This window comes from Dermochelys coriacea, chromosome 12 (assembly GCF_009764565.3).
Source record: "Dermochelys coriacea isolate rDerCor1 chromosome 12, rDerCor1.pri.v4, whole genome shotgun sequence".
NCBI classification, from domain to species: Eukaryota; Metazoa; Chordata; order Testudines; family Dermochelyidae; genus Dermochelys; species Dermochelys coriacea.
This window is the reverse complement of record NC_050079.1, coordinates 24,893,458-24,919,492: the sequence shown is the minus strand read 5'-3', so window position 1 is coordinate 24,919,492 and position 26,035 is coordinate 24,893,458. Positions and strand designations below refer to the sequence as shown.

Here is a 26,035-nt window from a genome sequence, read left to right as displayed (position 1 = left end):
TTATCTGATATCCCTTTAAAGCCTGTTATCAAGTAAGAAATTTTAAATGGTAGGCAGCATTTGCCTGAAACTTCCACCATCAGCAGTGGTGATCCAGCTGACAAAGGGTTAACGGGGTTCTGCTAACTCATTGAAGCAGGTGGTGCTTTTCCCCACCTGTATATAAGGAAGCTAGATGTGGCTTCTTGGGAAAAAGGATTTGAGGTATAGGTTGAGCAGTTCTGGAGAGGGGACTTTTAGGAACTGAGAAGGCTTATGGTGAACTTTCTTACCTTATTTTTAATTTTGTTTGTTAATAAAGGTAGACTTCAGAAAGGGGGTGAGTTCTGATCCTACCCCATGTGCAGACTTGGTTGTGAGTCTCAGTCTTGTACCTTTGAAGCTTATCATTCACTTCAGTTGTAGCAGGATAGGACCATAAGACAAGAATTTGACCTCTGGGCTAGATATTCAGTTAGTGTAAATCAATGATGCTCCATTGGCTTCAAACCTTCTAAATGTGGATTCCTAAAATTATAGTGTATTTTAACTGTAAAGACCCAACTTATCAAATGGGGTTACACATTCAACCTTTAAATATCTCTGCCAAAGTAATATGCTGTAGTAAAGATCGGTATATGTGGTTGGGGGGGGGGGAAGGAAGGTAGCTGATTTTTTTTTCCCTATGAATGGACATAGTAAGATCATTTGGGGTTGGGTGGTGAGAAGGAAACTTAGGGTATGTTTATGTTGTAATAAAATAACTGTTGCATGGCTGTGACTAGCCCTGGGTCAGTTAACTTGGGCTCCTGGGAATAAAAATTGCATTGTAGATGTTTGGGGTGGAGCCCAGGCTCTGAAACTCTTGCGGGGGGAGAGTCCCAGAGCATAGCCACCAGGCTGAGCCCCAAGTGTGTACAGTGTGATTTTTTAACCCCACAGCCTGAGCCCCTGAACCAAAGTCAATTGCCCTAGCCTCTGAGGGTCTGTGCTCTAGGTTTTTGTTTTTTTTTTTTATTGTAGTGTAGTACTTCTATCAGGACACCTCTTTCATGGACACACTGTGCATTAACAGAGAATTCTCTTGGGTTTTATTCTATTGTTTCACAGTCCTTTCCCCCCTGAAAATAATGAGGTTCTACCTCTCCTCTCACTCTGGTTTTACATCAGTAAGTGAGAGGCTCATTATTGACTTCATTGGAGTTCTTCCTGATTTAGATGTGAAAGTGAAATCGGAATCGGGCTCAGCCTCTTTTTAAAAAGTAAATTACCAAACACAGTTTAATTGAAGCTTGAATTGCTCTTGAGAAAAAAGTTTTCAATGACTAACAAAACCATGGTTCTTATTTTGGTAGGGTTTTTTTGTAAATAACATTCAGGGTATGAATAATGCAAGTGCTGTGACTCCCTTTTTCTTATTCTTGTTTTAAAATATGGGACTTCTGGGTGAACAGGTAGAAGAACACCAAGACAGAAAGGAGAGCTTGGCATCTCATTGTCCAAATAGCTGATGCAGAAAGTGTAACAACAAAGGCTGTCCATGTTACTCACAGCAGAGCCTTTTAGACTTTCTTTGCTTGCAGCTGTGTAGAAATGCCTGCAGCACTGTATCGGTCTTGTAAGAATTAAATGCTATTGTGATGAGAAGTACCTTTGGAGGCTCAATGAGAAAAACCTTTTGGGCCAGAGATATCCCTTCACCCAGTTTTTTCACTGAGGCAACCCCCCTTCTTTCCCCATCGCTGTGTAAATAATACAAGAATGTTTTCAGGCCACCAGTGGTTGCAGAGGAAACCAACTGCTGCTCCCAGGGGACCTTTGGGGACTGGTTTTGAATCAGGATCCTAGGTGGTTCTTGTGGGCCTGGGGGGTGGTGCTCCTGAAGATGGTCTGGCCAGGAGTTTCTTCCTCCAAAGCTTGTCTGGGGTGAGGGTAAGCATTTATGCTAGTCTGAGCAGGTGGACCTTGTTACCCTAATAGCCATTACAGGAAAAAGCTTGTTTATGGTTAGGGGAGAGGCTAGGAGTATGTGTGAGGAGAGGAGAAGGCTCAGGAGATTGCTCAGTATGTGTGCCGTCAGGTGTAGCACAGACTGGTTTGTGATGTTTATATTAAACTATCTGCTAGCTGTATAAGGAGGAATATTGTACTTAACACTTGAATAGTGACTCACGAGAAACCAATACACAAAAGTCCTGGCTGGGAAGGGCTATTTTCCTTTTCCCCAGGGTCCTGTGACCTCTAGCTGTTCAGTGGCACTAAGCATGACCCTTCAGGAGGTAGGAAGCATGGTTTCTTATTTGCAATTAATACCTAGATAAAGCTCTACTTTATTAGACCTCTGTAACAACATACAGATTGATTTACAGTATTTCTTGTGGGCTCTCATTAATACTTAAGAGCAGCCAAACTACATCTTGGGGTTCAACTAAGTGGAAACCATTTTGTAGATCTTTGTGGATTCCACTTAACATTAAAAATCTACTTTTTATAGTTACAGCTCTCGATAGTACCAAAAAAAACCGTGCACATACGCAGTTAATAATAAAGAAACACCACAAAATAACATGCAACGTAACTCTTGCTGGAAATGTTATTTAATAATCCTCATTATATACCTGGAGAAGAGCTCTGTTTAGCTTGAAATCTTGTCTCTTGCATCAACCGAAGTTGGTCAAACAAAATATATTATCTCATCCACCTTGTCCCCCTATATGCCAACTACTCATCCTCCCATTATATTAATGTCATTAATTCTGCATTAGGGATGGTTTCACCTCTTGCTCCTAATTCTAATACTGGAAGAGATCATAAATGGACTCTAGACAATAATTAATAAGGGCCCATCTACACTGCAAATATAATTGTGAGGAGATGTGATTACAGCACTGTTGTCCCCTGACTTGGTTGTAAGACAACGTTTACAGTGGGCCTAAAGCCCTGGATGTCCACGTGCTGTGATTAGGTTCTGCCTCAACCCATGTTATAACCCACGGGTCGGCAACCTATGGCACATGTGCCAAAGACAGCACGCGAGCCAATTTTTAATGGCACGCTGCTGTCTGCCTACCCCAGCCACCGCTCTCTCCTTGCAGGGCAGGCAAGCTTCTCCCTCCCCCGCCCCTTCCCCCAGTATGCTGGGTTCCTGCCCCTCCTCCTCTCCCTCCCTGTGGCCGATCAGCTGATGGTCCTTGCTACAGAGGGGAGAGGGAAAAGCAGCGTGGCAACGTGCTCTCTGCTCCGGGGACCTTGGGGAAGGGGGTGGAATTGGCATATCCTCTCCAGCCCCCTGCCGTGAGCCACTCAGGGCAGGGGGCTGGGATCACCCCCATGACCCCAGCCCATCGCCCTGACCCCTGCACCCCCCCCACACACCCCAGCCTTCTGACCTGACCCCTGCAACCCCCTCACACATCCCAGCCCTCTGCCCTGACCCCTGCACCCCCCTACAACCCCATGCCCTGACTCCTGAATGCCTCACACATACCCAGTTCCCCCGTACCCTGACTCTTGCACCCCCCACCCCCACCTTGAGCACCAAATGGGAGCTCCTGCACACACACCCCCACACACACATTCTCACCTGCACCCCTCACACCAAATTGGAGCTGCCCAGCTAGGCACTCCACACCCAAACCTCCTGCCCCAAACCTGAGCCCCCTCCCTCATTCTAGCTCCTGGCCAGACCCTGCACCCCAACCCCTAGCCTGGTCCTTCACCCCCCAGCCCTGTTCTCAGCGCATTCCCACCCCCATCTCAGTGCAGAGAGAGGAAGAGAATGGCTAGAACCAGGGAGAATGTAGGTACCTACTCTATATGGACAGGGTCAGGATCCCAGACCAGCAGCGGGCAGAGCAGGGCTGGCAGCCGAGACCCAGGCTGGCAGCCGAGACCCTGGCTGGCAGGAGCCTGCAGACAGAACCCCAGACTGGAAGCGAGCTGAGCCACTCAGCCCACTGCTGGTCTGGGGTCCCAGTCGCCGGTCCTGCTCAGCCCACTGCTGGTCTGGGGTTCTGGCTGCCGGCCCCTTGCCAGCCAAGGTCCTGGCCACAGGCCCCGCTCAGCCCACTGCCGGCCTAGGTGAACGGAACCCCAAGCTGGCAGCGGGCTGAGCGGGCCGGCGGTGTAAGATCAGCATTTTAATTTAATTTTAAATGAAGCTTGTTAAACATTTTGAAAACCTTGTTTACATATAACAACAGTTTAGTTATATAATATATAGACTTATAGAGAGAGACCTTCTAAAAAACATTAAAATGTATTATTGGCACGCAAAACCTTAAATTAAAGTGAATAAATGAAGACTTGGCAAACTTCTTCTAAAAGGTTGCCGACCCCTGTTATAACCGTTGTTGATCGAGACGGAAAGTGAATTAACTTAGGGCAGATCTACATTAGAAGCACTACATTGGTGCAGCTGCGCTGGTGTAGTGTGTCTGGTGAAGATGCTCTATGCCAATGGGAGAGTGCTCCCCCGTCGGCATAATTACTCTACCTCTGTGAGAGGCAGAAGCTATGTCACAGAGCATCTTCTGCCGACATAGTGCCGGTGTGGATAGTGCTTAGGTTGTTTTCACATCATTGAGTGACGTACATTAGATCGACTAAGTGGTGGTGTCGATCTGTCCTTAGTGTTTATTATGGGGGATAGCATGTTATGGCACTAATTTTTGTTTAATCTCAAAATAGACACACAAGTATAATGTGTATTACGTTGGAAAATTAATGATCATCATAATTAAAAAATAAATTCTCAGGCAATTTAGAGGCAGGGTATTGAAAGAGTGATGATAGACATGTTTATAGTGACTCAGCCTGGTTCTCACTTAACACTATAATGTTATTTTGTAAATGTAAAGTAAACTTTTAACAGGAGAAAAAGGGCTGTAGTGTGAGTATGAATTACTGTAAAGTTGTACAGACTGGATTAATGTTCAGAGATTTTCTGAATCTTTTGAGTGGATTCCATTTTGAGATTAATAATAAAATATTTTGGTTTCTCTCAAAAGTCAGATCTGAAAGAATACTTAGTTTGGGATTTAGCATGTATAATAGCGAAAGAAACTCAATCACCTAGACAGCAGTAAGCTCCCAAATTTCATGCTGCATTGCAAAGTATGGCAAGCCTTTTTTAACTGTTGAATTTCTCAGGAGTGCTTTGCAAGTAGTACTGACCCTTGGATTTCCAGAAATAGGTGTTTAATCAAAATGTCTGGAATCATGAATTCAGATGGTTATTTGTTTAGGTGCTTCAAAAATATTATCTGATTTTAAATGAGTGATGAAATAGTGTTTATCTTCCTCTCCCCCATCTGGATAATAAAAGATAAAATAATAAATAAAAGAAAATAAAGAATTATTCAAAACATGAATTAAGAAGCACTCACATTACAAACACTTCATATTTTTGGATTTCTCTATTTCAGAACAAGACACCACAATCACTTCACCCACCCCAAAATTCTTCTCTCCAATTTGGCAAGATGCTTTTTTTTTAAATAAACTTATATAGATAACACAGCTGCAGTTCTCTTCATTGTGTACAATTTGAATTATTATGTTCCTTAAAGTGTTTATCCAAAGCATTAGGACAAAGGAAATGCATCCCTATCCAATACAATAGAAAATGTCTGCTTTTAAACAACAACATGAATATTGCCCCTAGAACCTTTTTAGAATGCACTTGTGCCCTCTGGATGTAGAGCAACCAAATGGATAGTGGCAGATAAGCTCTTCAAATAGGACTCTTCTCCAGAACTGGAGAGAGATGGCACGAGCCATCTTTCTCATCATACCTTTATTTTAATCCAAAAGGTACTAGGGTTTTACTGCAACCACAATGTCTTGATTTTTGTTATCTTTCTTTCACAAATGCACAATCTATTCCATGCTGGCTGATGCATGGTCGGAACACCTCTCATTGAAAATACTGCCACGTGCTAATTTCACACCAGCCTGAAGATGATACTGAATAGCTGACTGAATTGTTAAAGGTGGCGTCTTCTTTCTCTATGAAAATACTTATTTAATGATTTAAGGTTCTCGTGTGCTTTTGGTAGAAAACAGTTAACTACTAAAGAGATCATGAGGGAGGTATAGCTATAATGCAGCAATTGAAACTTTTCAGGCTTTCCTTTACAAAGGTAGGCTCAGTGATTGCTGATTGTGTTTCATGGTTGGTTTGTACCTTTTTCAGGAACTGACATATATGGCCATCCAGTTTTTCTGCTTGTCTCATCAGAAGGCTTCTTCCCTGTCTGGAAGACATTGCTCAAGTGCATCTTGGCTTCATGTCTAAGGTAAGACACCTTCCATTCCAGGCACTCTTTGAAAGGCTTCCATGACAGCACTTGTCTTTATTGGGGTACTGAACTGCTGCACTGCATGTTTAAATGAGCTAATGCAAATACCCCTTCAGCACAGCTGTCAAGCTAAAAGATTTGGCAGGATCCTTGCCACATTTGGTCAATAGTTTGATGGGGAGATCCATGTTTAAACATCCAAATCCTTGGGTGGTAAGAGCAGAGTCCATTCTGAATAAACAATGAGGAGTCCTTGTGGCACCTTAGAAACTTTATTTATTTGGGCATAAGCTTTCGTGGGCTAGAACCCACTTCATCGAATGCATGGAGTAAAAATACAGGAGCAGGTATAAATACATGAAAGGATGGGAGGTTGCTTTACCAAGTGTGAGGTCAGTCTAACACGATAAATCAATTAACAGCAGGATACCAAGGGAGGAAAAATAACTTTAGAAGTAGTAAGAGAGTGGCCCATTACAGACAGTTGATAAGAAGGTGTGAGTAACAGTAGGGAGAAATTAGTATTGGGGAAGTTAAGTTTAGGTTTTGTAATGACTCAACCACTCCCAGTCTCTATTCAGGCCTATTCAGGCCTAATCTGATGGTATCCAGTTTTCAAATTAATTTCAGTTCTGCAGCTTCACGTTGGAGTCTGTTTTTGAAGTTTTTTTGTTGAAGAATTGCCACTTTTAGATCTGTTGTTGAGTGACCAAAGAGACTGAAGAGTTCTCCTACTTGTTTTTGAATGTTATGATTCCTGATGTCAGATTTGTGTCCAGTTATTCTTTTGCTTAGAGACTGTCCGGTTTGGCTAATGTACATGGCAGAGGGGCATTGCTGGCACATGATGGCATATATCACATCGGTAGATGTGCAGGTGAACGAGCCCTTGATGGTGTGGCTGATGTGGTTAGGTCCTATGATGGTGTCCCTTGAATAGATATGTGGACAGAGTTGGTACCGGGGTTTGTAGCAGGGTTTGGTTCCTGGGTTGATGTTTTTGTTGTGTGGTGTGTGGTTGCTGGTGAGTATTTGCTTCAGGTTGGGGCACTGTCTGTAAGTGAGGACTGGCCTGTCTCCCAAGATCTCTGAGAGTGGGGGATCGTCCTTCAGGATAGGTTGTAGATTCTTGATGATGCACTGGAGAGGTTTTAGTTGGGGGCTGGAGGTGACGGCTAGTGGTGTTCTGTTACTTTCTTTGTTGGGCCTGTCCTGTAGTAGGTGACTTCTTGGTACCCTTCTGGCTCTGTCAATCTGTTTCTTCACTCAGCTTATGCCCAAATAAATTTGTTAGTCTCTAAGGTGCCACAAGGACTCCTCGTTGTTTTTGCTGATACAGACTAACACTGCTACCACTCTGAAAGCTGTCACCATTCTGAATAGTTATATTTGTATGTTAATGCTGTATTTGGTATCTAGATGCTGAGGTGCCTTTATAAATGTATTGGATGGCACTAACTTTGCCATTAAGGTTTAATTTGCCAGGAACAACTGCCTGCCTTGGCAAGGCTTGCTGTCATCAACCCACCAATTACAGTGTATTGTCTCTGATTTCCATGTTAGTGAGGCAAAGACGCACCTGTTTGAAGTTCATAGATAGCAATGGATTTTGCAAATGTAGAAGTTCCAGGAGCCCTAATTTTTTCACCATCTCGTAATCAGAAAATTTGCTTTTTGAATAAAAGAGTTATTTAATCCTTAATCTCTCAGTGCACAGATATAGTATGAGGTGTGTGAATATATATGTGATGTGTGAATTGAAATGAAAGATGCTGTACGCAGATCATTTGTAACTATTCTTTTATATCAAAAGTGATATTTTTTTAGGGCCAAAACCTATTGCCAGCTTTGGATACCCAGGGGAGCTACTGCCATGAAAATATTAATTTGTTTGGCCTGTTAGAGTCATGTGCTTAATAAAATATTAGTCTGTATAAATCAGACATGTCTGTAAAAGGTCAAAATATTTTTATTTACAATATACATTCAGCCTTTTGCTCAATAATTCTTCTTTTGGTTGAGCTGTTATCCCAGGGTCTGGTCTGTGGTGAATATGCCCTAAGGTTTAACTCATTAGAAAGAAAACTTGCCTTTATTTAATAATCTAGGGAGGAGGTATCAGGTCAGTACTAAACACACTATCACCCACAGTATGAGATTATTAAGGGGAACAATAAACTATACTTGCACGGGGATGGATTTAGTGATCCTGTACGTAACTTCTATCTGAACATCCAGGACCTTGTGAGCAAACTTCTGGCGTGACGTACACCCTTGTGCATCCCCAGTAAACTCAGTGCTAGAATTTAGCCCATGTATTTTTCTCATGCACTGGTGATCATGGTAATGTAGTGACAACTTCCTGATATGTAAATATTTACAAAGTTAATCAAAAAGATGTCATTAATTTTAGCTCTATTGTGTTGGAGGTTTGGGTATGCTGTTTATAGAGCAGAAAGTTAGATACTATATAAAGCTCTTCACTATGAAAAATGTTACATTTGTTAGCAGACAGTGAGAAAATTGCCTTTTAGAGGTCAAAACTCCCAGTGCCTCTGGCAACATGGACTCAGATGTCATCTGACAAGGTGGAAACACAAGCCCTTCATGGAGCAAGCAGCCAATACCTGCACAATTCATTTTGTTAGGAGGTCTATCTTACCATTGCTCAGTGATATTTATAATGTAGAGTAATGAAATCTGCTCTGTATTTATTTTAAAAAATCTTTCTTCTGCAGCTTGTCTTGCATCTGATGTTAACTAGCTAAATAATAACTTCTCCTTTCTGCAGAATTAGCAGAGAAAGTAGTAAATGAATCCCATGACATTTCATGTGCCCTGGTGACACCTGAACCTCTTAGAGATGAAGGGAGGGAGGTGGGAAAGTGCTGGCACCTGGTTAGCGGAACATTCTCTTGCTGTCTTCCTCCTTCTATACCTTTTTAGGGCTGTCTGTTTGGAAATTCTCAGCTGTTTTGTGATGTGCAATTCCTGTAGAAGAAACATAGCAGAGACCAGCAGACATTCATTTGAAATGATCTTCATTCACTGTATTTTCGAATGGACTTGAAAGCAGGTCTCAGAGGCAACTTGTATGTACCAGTTTGTCTTTCATATTTATTTATGATAGACTTGAATCTTCAGGATGGCTTTCTATCAAGTGACATACCCGTTCAGTATGATATGTGTCTAAAAATAGGTCATTGTCAAAGAACAGGAAAGAAATTATATCAAGTTATAAACTGAATCTTTATAGTGGAATATTAACAGCACGTTTGTCCATCTGAAGCGGCGACAATGAGGTAGTGTGTTGGATATTCAAATTATTTCTTCATGTGGATTAATTTTTAGCATACTAGACATTTTTTATTAAAAATAGAATAAGGCTGGCTGCAAACTGTTCAGGTGGCTTCTTTTAGAGATACTGATTACTTTTGCAGGGAAAGCATGAAAAGATTTTGAAAATGGCTAAAATCTTCCAATATGCAGGATAATAGGAATATTGGACCCAGTTCTGCTCAGTTACACAGGTATAATTCCCAAACATTTCATTGACTTAAAACAAAACAAAACAAACACAAAAACACTGTCTTTCATCTTTTGAAAAGGATGCCACTTATGTAGGTGCTTAAATAAGGATTTAGGCACTCAGTTTTTAAAATGTTATCCCTGGTCCATAGAATCATAGGATTGGAAGGAACCTCGAGAGGTCATCTAGTCCAGTCCCCTGCACTCATGGCAGGCTCTTGATTAATAAGAACTGAATAATTACATTCTTCTTACTATGGAATAAACATTATGTATTTAGCTGAAAAGAAAACCACTAAGAAATATGGGCCTTAACTACAGTATGTCAGTAGGGGTGGGGGATTAAAGGATGGAGTTTTTGCTGTTCTGATTTCCCATTCACACTTATATTTAGGGATCCTTGGAAACAAACTGTCTAAAGGATCAGAATTCAAATTAATTCAAGTGACTTGATGCCTAGCTATAAGTTTAGTACTTCAGGATGCTGGAAATATTAAATTGCTTTTCTGGTTGTGATACAGTTCAATAGCTCCTATTTAAATTAGGCTGAGGATCGAGGTATGCAGTATAAAAATGCCTTCTAATGTCTACCTTAAGGTTTATGATGACTGCCAAATTAGAGTGACTGATATCTGAGTATTTATTCTGAAGGTTTGCAGTAAGAGATGAATAAATTGAGAATGATTGTGCATAGATGTTTGTGCACTTTAAAAAAAAATTAGTGAATGTGATCTGAAGTTAACCCCACGTAAAAACTGGCAAGAAATAAAAGGGAAGTGTGACATCTGGTGGAAAGATGATCTCATTGGGGTGCAGGAGTTCTGCAAACAATAAACAGGGATTTCTTGTAAAATTTGAAATTTACACTTTTGAATATCATGCTTTAAGTACAAATATCAGTATTGTAGCAATTAAGTTAGTGTGAGATTTCTCCCTTCCAACCCCTAATTCATATTATCCTAGCTAATAAAATATGGAAAGATTAATATATTCTTAATGAATGGTGGAAAAATATTCTGATAAATAAAACTTCTGTAGTATCTTTTCTTCCAAGGATTAAAAGCCCTTATGAACATTAAGTCTCAAAACACCACATGAGATAGAGAATTCAGCCACCTCAGATATGTAACAGTTCACAATGGTTTAGGACAAAAGTAGAAATTATTCTACATTTCCTACCTTGTTTCTAGAGCAGTTATAATGCAATATAATCTGGCCAGGACACCAGGTTTCACTTCATTACTTACTCTTGTGAAAAGTACCAGGGAGTCTAAAGGATGATAAATGACCAGGACCTTAGCTTTCTTCAAAAACACCACCAGCAGTACAGTACCAACTATGTGCTTCTCAAATGCGGTCACCAGGGGCTTTTCTTGTGTCCACAGCTTCCTGGGCTGTGGGCTTTGGCGGGGCAAAGCAACGGCCCCTCCCCCTCTTTGTTACTCCTGGATGCACTGCCTTGGTGTTGGTTGATGGGGTCACCAGCAGAGGTTGGGCCCTGCCCCCCTCTGGAGACACCTGGGGCACAATGCTGGAGGAGCAGTCAGCTGGTGAGTTCCCCACCTTCCCAGAGGCAGTGGGGCTGAGACTTTCAGCCTCAGGGTTTTGCCCTGGAGTAGTGGAGCAGCAGACTCGAACATTTGGCTTTAGGTGCATGGCGGCAGACCCCAGGCTCTGGCCGTGTGGCTTTGAGGTCTGTCCCCGGGCACCGTCACCTGGCTGTGGGGCTTCAGGCTCCAGCCACCCATCCCCATTGCCCCAGGTCCCTGCTGCCTCCCCCATCCAGGGCTTAATTTGTCCCCCAATTTGCTGGGGCTGAGCAAGTTTGCTGTGAAAAATATTATTAACAAACATACAAATATCACTTTTTACAGCAGACTTACTAGCTAGCAATACATAAATTACAATGATTTGGATGTGGATATGTACATATTTATTGTTTTTTCCTAAAGCTAATTAAGTATTTTAGGAAAGTGTGAGAGTGGCCACCAGCAAGAGTTGGTAGCTGCACTCTGAGGCCACCAAATAATTTGTCCCGAGAACCCCTATACGATGAGAGGTGCTGGCTCAAAGGAAGGAGTGGTACCTACTGAATGAGCAGTGCCTCTTGGAGCGCCTTGGTCTCTCATTCAATTAATACCTATCTTATCTTGGAAGGTATGGCTCCAGATATACTAAAGAACAGCAGTCTCTGAAATAGCATTCCTTATGCTTCTAAACTGAAAAAATGTAAAATGTTCAGATTATTGGATATTTAATCAATGTATATTCCTGTTTATAGAGCATGTTGAATAAACATGCCAATGCACACTTCTGCATTTAGCACAGTAATATCCTTGACTGGTGGAGAATGGAAGGTTGGAAGAGAGAGCGAGCAGGAGCCCTCCAGAAAGAACAGGTGGGGAGATTAGTTGCCCATTGGTTAGTGTTTTTAAACTCCTCAGATAAAAGATCTTGCAGCAAACCTCCTCTTGAAACCAAGACAGGCTTGGAGCCAAAGACTCCAGAAGTAAAAAAAAATACTCTGCAGAAGAAATTCCCAATGAATGCAGCACTGTGTCCTTGTCAAATTGTTCTGTGCAGAGCTTGAGGGAGATTCCTATCAGCCAAGAGCAGGTAGAGAAACTAATGAAAAAGCAAGGTGTCACTTACACCACTGCAGTAAAATCTCTTATCTGATCCTTGTGTTGTCTTCTCTCCATATGGTATGATTAATTCCTTGATATTTTAAGATTTGCCTATGTTCTCACTTTTCTGTTGTCCATTGCATTATCCTATGATCCAGTATGGGCCAAATTGTATTTTCTAGGTCAAGCCCATCTCAGGTAAATACCCTTACCCTTCCTTTTACATTGGGATTTTCAAAAGCGCATATGTGCCTTAGATGTACAAATCCTGTAGGCTTTTAATAGGACTTGGGCTCCTAAATCACACTGGTGCTCATACTTCATTTTTGTTGCATATACAACACTGGAAGTTTAAATGCACCATTTTCCCTTTAAGTGATGGATGCTGCCTCAGCAAGTTTTTGTTTGTCTGTCCGCTAACTTATGTTCCTGTAGTCAAATTGACAAAAAATAGTTGTGAAAAATATGACACTCAAACTTTCTGTTTGCTTTCCGCTACACCTAGATTGACAGAGTTTGAGCAGCTGCATGTGCAACACATCTTGTTAGCAGCAGTGCCACTGATCTCCTTCTCAGGTTCCTCGATCAGCGGGTGTGGGGCGGCAGGAGCCTGTTTCATAAACACCTCAGAAGCCAGGAAGGGGGGTGCTGGGGAGTCCGTGGGGAATGAGGTATTGGAGGGGAGAGGCATTGTTGTTGGAGGGAGAATCTAGAAGAGGGTTTGTTGGAGGCGGGGAAGGAGCCTGCTAGTGGTTGGATGGGAGGGAGGGTTATTGTGAGTGGGAATTGCTGGGGATTTGAGGGGCAGTGCCCCTACTTTTTCCTGCCCCAATCTCCTTGCCTGGCTGCCTGCAGCGGCTTCCTGTTCTGCCACTGCTGCCTCCCTGGTGCACAGACTCCATCTGGTCAGTGCCAGAGGGGGAGCAGCAGCCAGTGTTGCCCTCCATGGGCAGGAGGAGCAAGTGCAGCTGTCTGTCTGCAGCCCTGGCAAATGCATCAGGGCTTGAATGGATTGCCTGATGGGAGTGTCGCTCCAGATGGCAGATGATTGGCAGCCCTATACAGGTGCACAGATAAAGCCAATTATGAAGGCTGGCCTTGTTGTGGCTAAGGACCTGCCCTGGGACTCAGGAGCTCTGGGTTCAGTTCCCTGCTCCAACACAGACTTTTGGGGTGGACCAGAGCTATGTTACTTAATCGATCTGTTCCTCAGTTTCCCTCTCTGTAAACTAGAAGCATTATTCTCCCAGCCTCTGTCTTGTCTATGTAGACGGTATGATGTGCAGAGCAGGGCCCACCTCTTACTGTCTGAACTTATGCTACAAACTGGGGCCTCAGTCAAGGCACTGCTATTATGCAAATGGCAATGTAACTGAGTGATCGGTTTTGCTGCTTGGGAAGGACCACGACTGTTAAAGACGTAGCTGCTGGGTGTAGAGGGTAAGGCACATCTGACCTGCTCTTGGGTTCAACCTGCAGTGCAGAATAGGAAGCTTGCTTTTGCTGGAAAATGTTTTCTAGAGGTCTGCCTACCTGTCATGGGACGATATAAGAGATTGGTGGAGAGAGTTGGTATCTTGGAAAGGGATGTTTCAGTGGTATTTTTATTTCCATGTTCTTGTTCTGAATTTGATTTGCTCCTCGGATATCAAGCTTCAGCGTCTGTTGTGGAAGATGTTGTCTTGAAGATCAGTTTCCTCCTTCTCTAAGCACTACAGATTAGGACTGTCTTGCATAAATGCAAGAGCTTGCAGTCACAGAAGCTCTGTTGCTCCCCCTGTAGGAGAAATGGAGGAAACAGAAGGCACATTTAGCAACTAGCAGGCTAAATTCATATATCTATCATTTGCTTCAATACAGTTTAATAAACTTTATTTGGAATTTCTTTGTTAAATTGGCTGTGACAACATTAAAAGGATTGCTACAAGGAAAGTGGGCCACCCTGATCTGACTGTCAGTGGGCTCAGGTTAGGTAGTTCAACCCAAAGTAGATGAGAGAGTGAAAGTTTTTATGTTGTGCTGATCTCCCAGTTGATGTGAAGCTCCAACCCAGAGTATTGGACTCCATTGCAGAAACGGATTTAAATGTCCTATTGGAGCTGGCAGCACTGGACAGGGCACACCTGGTTAAGTAGTGGTTATGAGCTGAAAGAAGCTATCCACCTCCTTCCTCCAACCCATTTGACTACAATGGTGTTGAACTGGATTAATGAGTGAGGTTGAGGCAGGTATTGATTTGGGGGCCTCGATGAGTAATAATAAAGACTGCAGTGGGTTCAATAGCTCACATACATGTTGGTTTTTCTTGAGCCTTGTTTATACACACAAGGTATACCACTGTAACTGTACTGGTATAGTTATCTGTACAGTCTTCTAGTTTGGGCACAGTTATACTGTTATAACTTATTCCCATATATGAAGGTGATTAAGTTATACAGAGGCAGCCACACTATGGATTGTACCAGTATATCAGTAAAAAACTATACCCCTAATGGACATAGCTACACCAGAACAAATACTGGGTATAGACCAGGCCTCAGTTTCTTACCAATAAATGCTTTTTCCTTTCCTAGATAAGATATATAAGCAGGTTCTCAGATAAAAGGTAGCTAGGTAATTAGGTTCCCAAAGACTTCTGTGGGGTGGCTGAATGAGAAAGAAACACTGGTAAAGATGACCAAGTGGTTTAATTTTAACTTCCTAGAATCCATAGGTGCGAATATGCTTCTAGGTAGGGGCTAAAGACAAGCATTTTCTTTATTTAGAAAGACTCCCATAAATATAATCTATATATCAAGTGCACTTGGACCTGGTCCTTTTACTGTTCTTTGCCTCTGGCACAAGAGCTACATATGAAATTAATTTATGCCTATTTACTTAGTAAACAGTTCCCTCTTTCATTGTATAGTTGGCTGACATGAATACTTTGAGAACCTTAAAGGTGCAGTGTAATTACAAAGCGCTTTACAAACATTAATGAAGCCTCAATATACCCGTAAAGTAGGAATTATCATTTTGAAGGATAACAGTTGAAGGAACTCAGGCACAGAAGTAAACTGATTGACCTGCCCAAAGAAAACATAGTGAGTCACTGGCTAAAGTGGGAGCCAGACATGCGGGTCTTGGTTCTCTGTTCTGTTTTAATCACTAGACACTGCTCCCTCTCTGATTCCCTCTGTAATGATGATAGCTGAGTCAAACTTCACAAATATCTGTTTATGCTATTGATAGCGTCACAGAAACCTTTTTGGGTCATGTCTTATTTCAAGTGTGAGTTCATAGTCCTGAAAATCTTCATTTATAAAAAAAAAATCCATATGCAAGACTAGTGGTACTTTTAATGTCTGTTCTGTTCCCTGTTCTGGCAATAATAAAAGGGCAGCAAAAATGACATTTGTTCGCATAGCGATATACAGAACTGTCGATTGCATCTCAGTATGTTCCCAATATAACAGTTGGTTTACTGTCACTAAAATCAGCGTTTCTCAAATGTGGCCACCATGACTGCATGCGGCCACCAGGGGCTTTTCTTGCGGCCACAGCCTCCTGGACTGTGATTGAAGGGGTAAAGTAGCAGTCCCTCCCCATCCTGTTGCTCCTGGATGCACCGCCTTGGAGTGGGTTGGTGGGGCCCTGCCCCCCCTCTGGAGACACTGGGGCAAAACGCTGGAGGAGCAGACCGCTCGTGATTTCCCCACCTTCCCAGGGGTGGAGGGGCTCAGGCTTTATGCTTCAGACCTGGGGTGGCAGAGCAGCAGGCTCTGGCTACGGGGCTGTGGGCTTCATCCACAGGCTCTGGCTGCGTGGTGGCAGGTCCCAGGCTCCAGCCACATGGCTTTGGGCTCCGTCCCCAGGCTCTGGCTATGGGGCTTCAGGCTCCAGTCCCCTGCTGCTTCCCTGGTCCCCCACCCACCCATCCCCATCATCGCTGGCCCCTGCTGCTGCTCTCAAACCCCTATCCGGGGCTTAATTTGTCCCTAGGCTTCCTAGGGCTGAGTAAGTCTGCTGTGAAAAGGGATACTTGTGTGTTTGTTAATGTCACTTTTCACAACAGACTTACTAGCTAGCAATAAATAAATTACAATGATTTGGACATGTGTATGTGTATATTTATTTGTTTTTCCTAAAGCTAATTTAATTATTTTAGGAAAAAGTGTGAGAGTGGCTACCAGAAAGAGTTGGTGGCCGCACTTTGAAGCCACCAAAATTATTTTTCCTGAGAACCCCTGCACTAAATGATCAGGAGACAGGGCAGTAACCCAAAGAGGACCTAATTGAACAGTACAGACCTGGAAATGTATCTGCTGACATCTTGTGGACGTAAGTATAAAAAACAACTTCAGGGCAACGAGGCAGCCCTAAACACCTCAAAAAGCAAGTTTATTCTCTGATAGCTGGAAGAGAGAACTCAGACAGCAGGGTTCCAAATTTCTGAAAATAAATAATTTGAGAAAATATTAAAATCTAACATTATCCAGCTTGCACATAAATTTAAAAGATGCCTCAACCTAGCTTCCAAACTTGCAAAGATAATTTTAAATGCACCCCAATTTGTGCAAGACCAAATTTGCATACGAATCATAGAAATATAGGATTGGAAGGGACCTCAATAGGTCACCTAGTCCAGTGCCCTGCACTGAGGCAGGTTTAAGTATTAGTGTAAATAGCTTTCTAACTAGCTAACAGATGCATATATTAGGTCTGCTGACACGCACTCTCTTTTCCTGGTGCTAATGACTGCATGGGTTCTGGAACAATTTGTATAGTGAGGGTGCTGAGAGCCATTGAACCAAACTGCAAACCCTGTATATGATGGAAACCACTTCAAGCTGGAGGTGCAGCAGCACCCCTAGTTCCAGCACCTATATATGACTGTGTCCAAAAGTGAGTGCATACTGGAAAAACAGTTTTGGAAAATTTGCTCCATAGAATATTCTGATGGATGGCACGATTAGTGATATTTTTATGCAATAGTCTTCTATGGAAATATACCACTGGATGCCACTGTTGATTCATGCAATAGCATACAAAAATAGCATTGCATCTGCTTATTTTGTTTTTATTCCGGTTTCCCTCTCACATCTTTCTTTCTTTCTTGTTCATATCAAAGGAAAGGAAAAAAATCATGCCCCACTTATTCTCTCCAGCCATGATGATACAGTTCCCATATCTACAAGTGACAAATTGTTGCAGAAAAAAAAGGGGAAAGCTTTGGGGGTGACACAGGTTTCTTTTTTCAGATGTAAAAATCTTCCTGAGAAGACACGGATTTGGATGAGAGTAGCTAAATTCTTTCTAGCTACTAGCTTGCGTCATTCTGGCTCTAACTCCCACGTTAATCACTCCTAGATAAGTGTGCAAAGACTTTTATCCTCTTACTATAAAGGGGATGCAAGGCTGGGAGAGAGGTCGCTTTCCCAAGTACAAAGAATTTTGTGCCTGAAAGAATCTATTTTGCTTAGCACAAACAATTTGTGTCCCCCTGGGATGAGGTGGGGGGATAGTTGAAGGTCATAAGGTAAGTTTTGATGGCTGTAGTGTATTTTAACAAACTCACTTGTAATCACCTGATCAGCTGCTATGGATTTATGGGAAGACAGGTTATGGGTATCTTGGGAGACGATTTATGAGAAATACTCCCAGAAATGCGGTAAGTGCAAAAATCTGCTCCCTCTCTTTGCCTGATTTTTCATTTAGTTCATATTTTTTGTATTCTGACCATTATATTTATATCAACTGTTAAGTGCTGGGAGCATAGAGAGGTGGACAGGTTGTGGGAGTGAGGGACTTGGAATACTTCTGGTATTGTCTCTTAAGCCTAATACTTGGCTTGTGTAAGCTCTTCAGGGCAGGAACTGTGTCCTATGTGCTTGCACAGCTCAATAGGGCCCGTAATGTTTGCTAGGGCCTGAAAGTGCTAGCAGACTGCTAACGATGATAGAAATGTGGAAAAGGCAGGGGACCCTCATGGAAAGAAATTGGTCAAAGGGGTAAGAGACAACCATGAAGATCGCAGAAAGCAAGTTTATTCTTTGATAGTTGGAAGAGAGAACTCAGATAGCAGGGCTTCAGCCTAAAGGCCTTGGCAGTGCCATGGAAACTGTGTGTCAGGAGCAACATTTCTCTCAGGCTCCCAAGTCCTCATGGTTTTATTGGGGATTTAATAGGAGCCGCATCCACATGACCTACGTTAAATGGCTGCGGAACAGAGAGGGTTAAAATGTACATCTGTTCTGACTTGTTTACCCAGCAATTAGCTTCTAAGGTGAAGTGAAGGGGTGGTGGCGGTTTGGGAGACAGACAGAATAGCAGCTGCAGTTTGCTCCCCTGCTCTGAATGTAGAGCAGCCAGAGTTAATTAAGCTACTGGCTGTAGATGGCTTTAGTTTCATTGCTGGGACCTGGGCTGAAGCTTTGTCTAAACTAGGCATTGTCTCTACCAGTCCAGTTAGTACAAGTGCCTCTAATAAGGTGGTATGTTAAGCCACTAGAAGCGAAATCTTACAGCAGGGTGGGCAAATGCCACAAGCATTGATGCTGCATAAACTTGTAGCAATGACCCAGACAGCATTGTGACTGACCAGGAAGTTAGTGTATTGTATTAATTTAGATCAGTGGCTCTCAACCAGAGGTCAGGGGCCCTTGGGAAGGGGTCTGCAAGCAGATTTTGGGGGTTCCATCTAGCAGGGCTGGCATTAACCTCACTGGGGCCCGGAGCAGAAAGCCAAAGCCCTGTCATGCAGGGCTGAAGCCCAGGACCCTGACCCAGGGCTGAAGACAGAGCCTGAGCAACTTATCTTGGGCCCCCGGCAGTTGTCCTGCTTGCTACACCATCACCCGGCCCTGGCTTTTATATGTAGAAAAACAGTAGTTGTGGCGCTGGTGGGATGTGGAGTTTTTAGAGCATGTTGCGGGGTCGGGGGGAAGCTCAGAAAGAAAGAGGTTGAGAACCCCTGATTTAGATGGAATACGTGGGCTAAAGGTGTTAATATAACTCAGTTACTGTCTCATATTTAACAGTGTTAAAAAGGGTTCAGAGTTTAGTATACAGACTTCACCCTGCTTAGTCCTATGGCAAACACTATAAAAAATTCTATAAACATTTTTATTAAAGATAAAAGAAGGAAAACAGTTAAAGCATTTAAATATAAGGTAAATAAGGCTTTCATTAAAACAACATTTCTGGTTCCCTTTTTCTTTAGCTGGAGATCATTTTAGGAAGGGAAAACACCCTTGTTTGACAGTATTTTAGATGGTGGTAACTTTTTACCCCAAAGGACAGACGTTAGTTGAAGTGAGCTGGAGCTGTTCAAGTCTGATCCTGTTTCATTTTAGGTGATGGTTGGGATTCAGCTTGAGCTGGTAGGGGTGGTGATGTTGCCTGGATACATGTGTCTAGCCTGGCCTGGCCTGGTCGGGACATCTCTCAGGATCAGGATGACAAAGGCCTGGGGCCCAGGAAACAGTGGGGATAGCACCCATGATAGTGAAGCTTGCTCCTGTTGCCTTAATCTGTTCTTCTGTCTTCCCCCACACAAGTCTCTTTAAGGACTCAAAAAAGGGAGTGGTGGGTAGAATAACCCATCCCCTTATTATTTTGTCTGCTAATTAGGCCTAGTTTTGACACCGCAATTTTGGTTTACTTATTTTTGGATTCACATTTTTTGTTTACTAAGCATGATTTTAACACAATCTTTGAATTATACCGGTAGACTTTTGTTTAGACAAATTCACTTTTTCTCTCTCCCTTTTGTATTTTTCCCATCAACATATTATAGTTTATTGGGACACTTTCTGAACTTTTATAAACTTTTACAGTTGAACTCACAATTAGGGTAAATTTGTTGGCCCAGTTATTACAAGTGTCTGTGGAAATGACTGTCCTGTGCTATGGTGTGTGCCCTTATGCCCCATCTACACTAGGAAACTGACTCACTGCTCAGAACAGTGGGGACTTTGACCAGTGCTTTGAGGTTTATAAGTTGGTTATTTCAAATAGCTTCAGAGAATATGTACATGAAATTGCTGACCTGCTTTATGGGTGAGGTCTCTGGGCTGGTTAATTGGGCTCTGCCACCACCCACCTTTTAAGGATTCCATCACCTAATATCTGAACTTCTTACTGTAATGGCCTCTTGGGTATGGAACTTGTACTCCCTCTGTCCCATGAGCCCACTAGTCTTAACTTAAACAATACACTAACACCTCCAAACACATGTGACCCTTGCCATGCCTCCCCCCCCCACAAAGAGAGAAAACCCTCTTCAGTAACTTTCTTTTCATCATTAAATGCTGGTGTCCCCAAAGACAGGACTTCTCCTTCTTCCTTTCTGTTTTCCTGTTTTGTTGTGCCTTTACGTTTTATGGACTCAACACCCCAAAACCAACCTGTTGGCTGATTCTTGGTGGTTGTTGTACCTCTCACCTGTCATTATTCCCTGGGAAACTGTTATAGTCTTCCTGCTCCTCATCATAGAAATGTAGGACTGGAAGAGACCTCTATAGGTCATCTAGTCCAGTCCCAAACATTGAGGCAGGACTAATTATTATCTAGAACATCCTGTGTCCATTACATAGGGTTTGTCTTCACTACCTGCTGGATTGGCGGGCAGCGATCGATGCAGCGGAAATCGATTTATCACGTCTAGTCTAGATGCGCTCTCCCGTCAACTCCTGTACTCCAGTGCTGCGAGAGGCGCAGGCAGAGTCGATGGGGGAACGGCAGCAGTTGACTCACCATGGTGGAGACACCACAGTAAGTCGATCTAAGTACGTTGACTTCAGCTACTTTATTCATGTAGCTGAAGTTGTGTAATTTAGATCAATCCCCCCACAGTGTAGACCAGAGCTAAGTCTCTGGCTTTGAGCAAGAGCCTTAACCCCTCTCCCTCAGCTTCCTCATCAGTAAAATGGGGATCATAACATTTTACCTGGGAAGAAGAATTATGTACAGCTTTATCCTGCACATCAGAGGGGCTGAGTTTTGCAAATATTAGTGCAAATTTAAAACATTGAACAGGACAGAGTGCAGGGGAACCTAGCCCTGTGTTAATGAAGATGATGCTGTGTGGCTAACAAGCTACTCCTGCCTGGTAGCAAGGATAAAACCAGAGAGGGGAGTACAGAACTAAGAAGCTCATTTGCATGTTGAGGATCATGTTTATGTCAACATCTGCCTAGACACATCTGTTCTTAATCCACACTCCACCCCTTATTACCTTTTAAGTGAGTGGATACACACAGAGCTCAAGATGAGCACACTGGATTACACCTAGGCTTTACCCTTACTTGTACACATACATAGCCACTGCTCACTTGTGCTGCAACAGCCTTGAGTTTGTGCTGAGTGTTGCACAAGGATGCACAGGATTCAGCCCCTGATGAGTCTAAAGCATTCTGACGATCAATATTCATGATTGGTTTGTAGCTGTCTCCTCTTCCATTGCCTTGGAGTTTGTAAAATATGTATCTGCTGTAAGCCCTACTTAGTGATCTGTAATATCTAGAGATTGGAAGAATCTGAAGTAGTAGAGGAGGAGCAGATGTCTTTCTGGAGCAGAGGATATGAGTTCTCTTCTCTGTGCTGCAGGCATGCAGTTGGCAGAGGGGCGTGTGTGTGGGTGTTTGTATAGCCATGGTTTATTAGAGCATGATCCAGTTGTTATCCTATGTGAGCCTCTATTCGTTTGTCTGCTTGAAAGCCACAACTCATTCTCTTGCTTTTTCTTTGTGAGCTTCATGATTTAATGTCAGTATAAATCTTACAGGTGACATCCTCACACTGTAGTTGCTCTTCACTCCATAGTTATGGAGCATAATTGTTTGTAGCCTCTTCACTGGAGGCAGTCTCTGTCTCCAATAGGGATGACACCAACTCCAGGCATATGGATTGCACATTCAGTACAGAAATGTTTATGGCTCTTTCCTGCTATATTGTTGGATCCCTGTGTTACTCCAACATGAGACTTCTTCCCAAGTATTAGGATGACAAGATATTTTCAACAGGTCCTGGGCTGTAACCAACCATTCTGAAGTCCTAATTCTGCTCCTTAAGTCACTAATTCTGCTTCTACAGGTCCAGTTCCAGGTGAGCAGGTTCACTGAGGCCTTGATCTAGCTACCATCAATGAAATAAGGCAGAGCTGGGTGTCATTGGTACTTCCACGGGCAGATCCATAGGCAATATCTTCCCCTCCAGTCAGTGCTGAATGTATGGGGTAAAGGGTCACTTCAGGTGGCATCACAAATGGAGAGGTTGTAAAACTGGCATTAAGGAGTGGGATTTCAAAAGTGCCTGACTGACTTGAGAGCACAAGTTCCATTGCAAGTCCAGTTCTCCTAAGTCAGTTTTAAAAATCCCACCCTAGATGTGTTACTTTAGATGAGTAAGGATTTCAGCTTCCTGTACCATACCTACATTTACCTGAGGTTTCAGTTATATATGGTATTGTTTTTCCTAGACTATCCTAAATTATCATAGTTCCTGTATTTGTCCCAGAAGAGGCAGCATTTCAGTAGTGGATGAAATAATTCCAGTAATGCAAAATGTCTTGGGACAAAAGGCACCAGGCAAATGCATGAGATGATGGGAGAGAAGTACAGTAGGACCGCATGACATTCTTAAGAAATAATCAGACTTGTCCTATGGAATAATTTAGTGTAAGTCTGTGTGCAGAGTGTCATTTTAAAGCTTTCCTGGGGTAGTTTTAAATTATGCACAGATTTTTAAAAAGGGGCCAAGTTCTTGATTCAGATAAAGCATATGCCCACTGAATGCTGTGGGAGGTGGGTGAAAATAACTGAACAGAAATTGGACATAGTGATTTTAGAAGGGAGAATATAGAGCTGGTTGGAAAAACTTTGATGGAGCCATTTTCCATCAAAAAATACAGTTCTGTTAAAATCTAAATGCTTCCCAAAATTGCTGATTTCACAAACTTAATTTTGCAAAAAAACTGGGTTTGTTGTGGGGATGGAGGAGTGCATGTGGTATAATTCAATATCCTGTCAAATTGAAACAATGTTTCAATTGATCCAAAATGAATCTTTGTTTGGAATTTTATTGCATGGAAGATTTTGAAATTGTTGGGTTTTGTTCAAATTCAAAACAAAGCCAAACTTAAAAATGTTTGACATGAAATTTCCATCCTCTGCACGGCTCTAGGAGCATGAGCGTAACTTGCTCAGTGTGTCAATGTACCCCTTTTGAATACTGGGGAGGTTGAAAGAGTGAGACGTGTCCTAAGGGACCAGAATATTGTTAGTGTGTAGAAGGCCTTTTAAACTGAATAAGCTGCATTATTATGCTGCTTATTTAAAGTACATATAAATAAGAGAATGTACAAAGGTGCCAACTAGTGTCCTAAATATCTTCAGTATGATATCACATTGCTGTTTTGAGTGCATCCTTTGAATTCGTAAAAAGCAGTTGTATTATTATATTTAGGCTTAGAATGATTGTATTTTTATTGGTAAATGTAAAATGTCAATTTTGGTTTGCACACAGAAGAGAAAATATTTCCATCCAATGTAATAAAAATTCACAGATTGGCAAAGTAAGAAAAATGCTGCTGCAGTTTGATTGAAGGATGCTTACTTTGTATATTTTGACATGTTGATAATTTTGAATCTCAACATCTGTCCTTAAATGATTGCCTGATCTTCCTATTATCTGCCCCCATAACTTCCCACAGCTGTGAAGATCTAAATAGATAAAAATAAAAAAAAAGTTTAAAGGTCTATATTATCTATCACAATTATTTTAAAAAACCGCAAAAATGAATCTGCCAAGCCTAATTATATTGCATACTTACTATGTTGAACACCATTAAAGTAAGGCTTCAGATTTTAAAATACTCAGTTCTTACTTTCCTCATTATTAACATCCATATTCTACATTAATGCTGCTGGCAAGAGGTGAAAGGCATCCAGGGTGAAAAGAAATTAGTTTCATTATGCAGTAATTATAGGAAAAATTGTGTTCACTGGCTTTAGTCACCCTCTCGAGTTATTCCAGCGCTTCTGGTTAAAAAGACCCTTATCTATGATGTTCAACTAATGATCAACAGTTTTAGAAATGACATTTCTAGCAGCACAGTTTCTGTATTACTGGGACACCATTTTCCGTTGGGCAGCTGCTAGATCATTCAACACTGCTAGGAAGTTTATGAAGGGTGTTTTTAGTCTTGATGTTTCAATTTCTTGGGATGAAAAATAATGGCTATTTCCTTTGAAAACTGAAAACATTCCTTCAAGACCGACATTTAAACTTAATATCAGTCTAAGACCAAGTAGAGAAAAATGGTTGTTAGTGCCTTAATACCTTCAGAATAAGGTAAAGGAAGAGCCATTGGAGACAATCAAGAGAGAGAAATGGGAGCGGCAGAACTAACGTCGCAATTGGATGACAATACAGTAAGCTCAGTATGGACTCAAACAGGAAAACATAGCTGACAAACTTAATACCCAGCTGAGAGAAGGAAGAAGTCAGCTTACCTTGCGATGCTGAATGAGAGTGGGTGGGTTGTGATTTGAGGCACTTCCCCTGAAGGAAAGAGAATTTACCACCAATGAAAATTATGAGGATCTGGCTTATTTAAGTTTCACCTGGTAAATCATCACCCTTATGGGCCTGTTTTGTATGTAGTCCAGCAGATAGGATGCATGGCTTGGAACCAAGCTGCATACTATACCTTACAGCTAGAATCTTGCACATCAATGAGATGAAATTGTATGCATAATTTTAATGAAAAATTATTGCATTTGCATACAATTGGATATTTGCAAGTGCAAATAAACAGTTATGGGTTCAAGTGGTCTTTAAATGTCTCAGTGACCATTTATACATGGAAATGCTCTATTTGCACATGAAATCATAGTAAACTCTGCACTTATTGTCCATACAACCTTGCAGGTACAAGCATGCTTTTTTGGGGGAGGGGCGGGGGTGAGTTTGATTTTTCTAATAAGAATGAGGGAAGAACAGCAATGGGGAGGAAGTATAGGGCTACAGGAAGGTGTATATTCCAGAGGATTGGAGAAAAATAGATCTTCTGAGCCTATTGCACGGCTTTGCCTGGCACTTCCCATTTCTCCACTACCATGATGGGGACTTAGAACATATGGTGCCTCTATCTTACTCACTGTGATTTCAGATTCATACATATTTACACCACCCCTCATCACTGATCTCTGTATTGTTTCACCTTGGATTAATTAGAGGGAGCTGGATCCTCAGGGATGGTGGGGGGAGTAACATCTGTTGCTATGGAGTAATAGTGGTTTCTTGAACTGGGGGAGAGAAAAATCATGAAGTTTCTTGACTCTTGGGCAGTCTCAGTCATGCAACTAGTGCGCTTGGTTACATGTTAGTACTATTAGTTCTTACAGTTATAATTTTCTCTCACTTCATCTTTGAGGCAGTTCCACACTGTATGAACTAGAGCTGTTTCAGGTGGTTCTTAGTAAGGTGCCACCAGATGAGGGCAGCATCCTCTAACATCACTCAAATTTATTAAAAGAACAGATAGTAAAAGCCTTGCAATCTCTTTTGTATAATAATCCTATTAAATACCTGTAGCATGAAGAGTTACAATTTAAA

The 26,035-nt window shown here is 42.1% G+C and overlaps 1 long non-coding RNA gene across 1 annotated transcript in view; it reads left to right on the top strand.

Annotated features, from left to right (window-relative positions):
* Positions 1–204: 204 nt before the first annotated feature.
* Positions 205–26,035, top strand: part of LOC122456241 — a 237,955-nt gene continuing 212,124 nt past the window's right edge. Inside the window, exons 1-2 of the long non-coding RNA XR_006275010.1 lie at positions 205–258; positions 6,176–6,278. This is a non-coding gene — a long non-coding RNA (uncharacterized LOC122456241). The remainder of the gene's footprint in view (positions 259–6,175; positions 6,279–26,035) is intronic.